At 42.6% G+C, this 3963-nt stretch overlaps 1 non-coding gene across 1 annotated transcript; it reads left to right on the top strand.

The window, feature by feature from the left end:
* Positions 1-3042: 3042 nt before the first annotated feature.
* trnap-ugg (transfer RNA proline (anticodon UGG)) lies at positions 3043-3130 on the top strand. Its single transcript is given in 2 exon segments — positions 3043-3078; positions 3095-3130. It is a non-coding gene; the product is annotated as a tRNA-Pro (tRNA).
* The last annotated feature ends 833 nt before the right edge of the window (positions 3131-3963 follow it).

The following is a 3963-nucleotide window of genomic DNA, read 5'->3' on the forward strand; positions in this document are numbered from 1 at the left end:
TTTAGTCAAAAAACGACTTCTCAGCCGTTCGACATGTGAGAAAACTGACATGTTTCAAATTAAAACGTGTGATTGCACTCCTTTGTTCACACAGCGTCCCAAAATCCTGGAGAGTCCCAGGAGCAAAGTGAAACTCACCGAATTGATTCAAGTTCATGTTTCTCAGATGTACTCGGCTCTGCGTCTCATTGGACAACCTAAACCCCGGTTTGATTCCGGCAAATACTTGATCAGAGTATCTTCCTTTCTGCACGCATGAGCTCACCGCCATAGGGATAAGCATACATTCAACGTCAATCTCAAATTCAACGTGAAACAGACTCTGCCCTGAATATGATTGCGTCCTGTTTCTCTCGCGCTGAAAAGATGTGAGAAGCAGGCTTTGGATTTAGTCCCTTGGCTGTCGAATTTAAACCGTGCAGGAAATCAATCCGGGGTGGCCAAGCTGCCTGGTCTGATTAAAAGGCGTTCAAAACCTACATTCCAGGCATGTTAATGTGTTCTGGCCTCAACATTCGGTTCAACGTATTGGATCATAAGCACTGCTCCCATTGTCTGCTAATGGTTCTGCTGTTCAAACTAACACCTCCTCTGGTGCATCCTTTGTTACTTTATTGCCCGCTTACCACCCACTTTGCCTTTTCGCATTGTGCCATTTATTATTCAATCACTCCTCCGCTCCGCTGTATCACAGGCATTCCCTTTTGTCCTTCCTCGCTGCCTACCTTTTTTCCAGGCGCTATTTTCGTGGAAAAATCTGTAAACTTTACATTTTTCTTAAAATATCGGAATGATCATCTGACTGAACGTGAGCCCGGGGAATGCATCCACAGAATGTTCACGGCCTGCTGAGTTTTACACAAAGCTTTGTTTTTGTTCATTGTGTTTCTGTATCCCTTTTAAGGTGATGTGCTGGTCTGCCCGGGGTTATTCTCTGTCTCTCCAAAATGGTGTGCTCTCAGTATCGGATTATTATCTATCTGTTTAAAAGGAATGTGCTGTCTGTCCCGGATTTCACATTTCAAATTACAAAAACTGCCTTTGGAGGGTGCAGAATGTTTAGTTTGTTGGTGTGTTTGTGTCAGTGAGAGAGTGCGTGGAAACGTTCTGCGCGATCTTACTGCGCATTTCATGTCATGGGAGGAAAAATGCATTACATGCAACTTGAAGCCACACTGATTTGATTCAACACGCATTCGGGGACTGCCTGACAGGAGAAGAATCTGCTGTGGGATTTTGCTATTCCACATGTGAAAGAAGGCAAATTATATAAGTTAGTAACATAGCGATTTTAGCGAGAGCTTGCGGATGGGCTGTGTGACATGATGAGATCCATCCCCCTTAATTTCAAATACAAATCAAATCAAGACAAGACAAGACATGACTGACTGACTGACTTCGTTTATATAAATATATGTATCAATATTTATATATGCATATATTTACATACATTCCCTACTTTTTAACTTTCACAATAAATGTGCTTTTCTGTTCTGCCTGCATTGGCTCTATTACATTTGACCTCTTTCACAGCACACGCAGCTTCTGTCTGATCCTGCAGAAAAGCACTCGCGACTTTAAAAGATGGCCTTTGTTGCCCACATCTTCCCTCGTGACTTGTCTTACACCATGGGCTTACTGTGTTTGGGTATTTACTGACTGCACACCCTGATTTCCAGTGGATTTCATGCAGTCGCACAGACTTCGTTCAATCAAAAATATCTAGATTAAGAAACAATTATTTATTTATTTCAATCAAATCAAATTCAATTTTTTGCAATAAAGTTGTAAATTTATTCATTTTCTTATTATGATATATATATATATATATGTTTTAAATTGCCTGTTTGTCTGTGTTGGTTTTATTTCCCTCCCTCTATCCTGCTTGTCTATCACCTGTGGCTACAACAACCGTCCCAGTCCTGCGTCCTCATGAGAACCGCGATCAATCACGCACAACACAATTGCATTCAGGAATGATAGAAATCCCACTTTATTCTTCTGAAAGGGAACTGCTGTCCGTGAAGAGCAATTCTACAGCTGTGTAAGAGGGATGTGCTTCATGTCCAGGATCATTCGGTGTCTGTTTCAACGGGATGGTTGTCAGTTCCGGTTCATCAATTGCCCCTTTAAAACGTATTTTCTCATTATCCGGATCATCCTGTACATTTAAAAAGGAGTGTGATTATCAGCTGTGAGAACCGAATTGTTAAACTGTTGTGTTTCAAGCTACATTGACTTTGCGTGTGTCCGTTTACATACATATCGCAGCGCATCTGTTCATTACTCAAAATATGCTCATGTTTTCCGATATCCACTCCTTGATGTCACCCTTGTCCCAAATTTGCTCTCAATATAAAAAACAACAAATTATGTACCGACGATAGCGGCCGCGTGGCCTAAAGGAAAAGTTGTCTGACTTCGATAGTAACTGTGATCTTATCAGAAGATTGCAGGTTCGAGTCCTTCAGCGGTCAGCTATTGTGCCACGTGAAAGTTTATATTCTTTGTTTTGATTCTGCTTCAAAACCAACCATCTCGGACAGTCACTCACCTGATGGAATGGAAGGCTGTGTGCTTTAAGAAACTCATGGCACATTTTCATCACTGTCGATCTGGTTGCACGGGCAAAACAAGCGGTGAAGTAGACTTTCGTGCACATTATTTCTGTTTGAATGCAAAACGTAGGGGATGGATGTCTGACTTTGCAGTAAATAGTCAACAAGGTGACTGACAGGTTGAGGCAATGGACTGCTGATCCAGTATGCCCGCAGCTTCGTCGTTATTGTGTTAAACATTTTCACATAGTTTTTTTATTCAATCACATTTATCCTCATTGCCAAATTCACCTTTTACTGAAAAGGATGTAGCTCGTTGGTGAAGTAATGTCACAAAAAATAATCACTTCATCAAAGGGAAACCATTAGCTGGACGATGGAGAGGGGGACTCATGAGATCTGTCTCTGATAGTCAGCACAGGCACGAAGGGCCGAATAGCAAACTAACGTCAGAAACTGAGAGCTACGTTCCTCACTTGTCGGTGGCTCGTTGGTCTAGGGGTATGATTCTCGCTTTGGGATTATAATAATTGAAATGCGAGAGGTCCCGGGTTCAAATCCCGGACGAGCCCTGCCAACTTTTAGTCAAAAAACGACCTCTCAGCCGGTCGGCATGTGAGAAAACTGACATGTTTCAAATTAAAACGTGTGATTGCACTCCTTTGTTCACACAGCGTCCAAAAATCCTGGAGAGTCCCAGGAGCAAAGTGAAACTCACCGAACTGATTAAAGTTCATGTCTCTCAGATGTACTCGGCTCTGCGTCTCATTGGACAACCTAAACCCCGGTTTGATTCCGGCAAATACTTGATCAGTGTATTTTACTTTCTGCACGCATGAGCTCACCTCCATAGGGATAAGCATACATTCAACGTCAATCTCAAATTTAACGTGAAACACACTCTGTCCTGAATATGAGTGCGTCCTGTTTCTCTCGAGCTGAAAAGATGTGAGAAGCTGGCTTTGGATTTAGTCCCTTGGCTGTCGAATTTAAACCATGCAGGAAATCAATCCGGGGTGGCCAAGCTGCCTGGTCTGATTAAAAGGCGTTCCAAACCTACATTTCAGGCATGTTATAGTGTTCTGGCCTCAACATTCGGTTCAACGTATCGGATCATAAGCACCGCTCCCATTGTCTGCTAATGGTTCTGCTGTTCACACGAACACCTCCTCTGGTGCATCCTTTGTTACTTTATTGCCCGCTTACCACCCACTTTGCCTTTTCGCATTGTGCCATTTATTATTCAATCACTCCTCCGCTCCGCTGTATCACAGGCATTCCCTTTTGTCCTTCCTCGCTGCCTACCTTTTTTCCAGGCGCTATTTTCGTGGAAAAATCTGTAAACTTTACATTTTTCTTAAAATATCGGAATGATCATCTGACTGAACGTGAGCCCGGGGAATGC

Source organism: Pristiophorus japonicus, unplaced genomic scaffold (assembly GCF_044704955.1).
Source record: "Pristiophorus japonicus isolate sPriJap1 unplaced genomic scaffold, sPriJap1.hap1 HAP1_SCAFFOLD_187, whole genome shotgun sequence".
Taxonomy (NCBI): Eukaryota; Metazoa; Chordata; class Chondrichthyes; family Pristiophoridae; genus Pristiophorus; species Pristiophorus japonicus.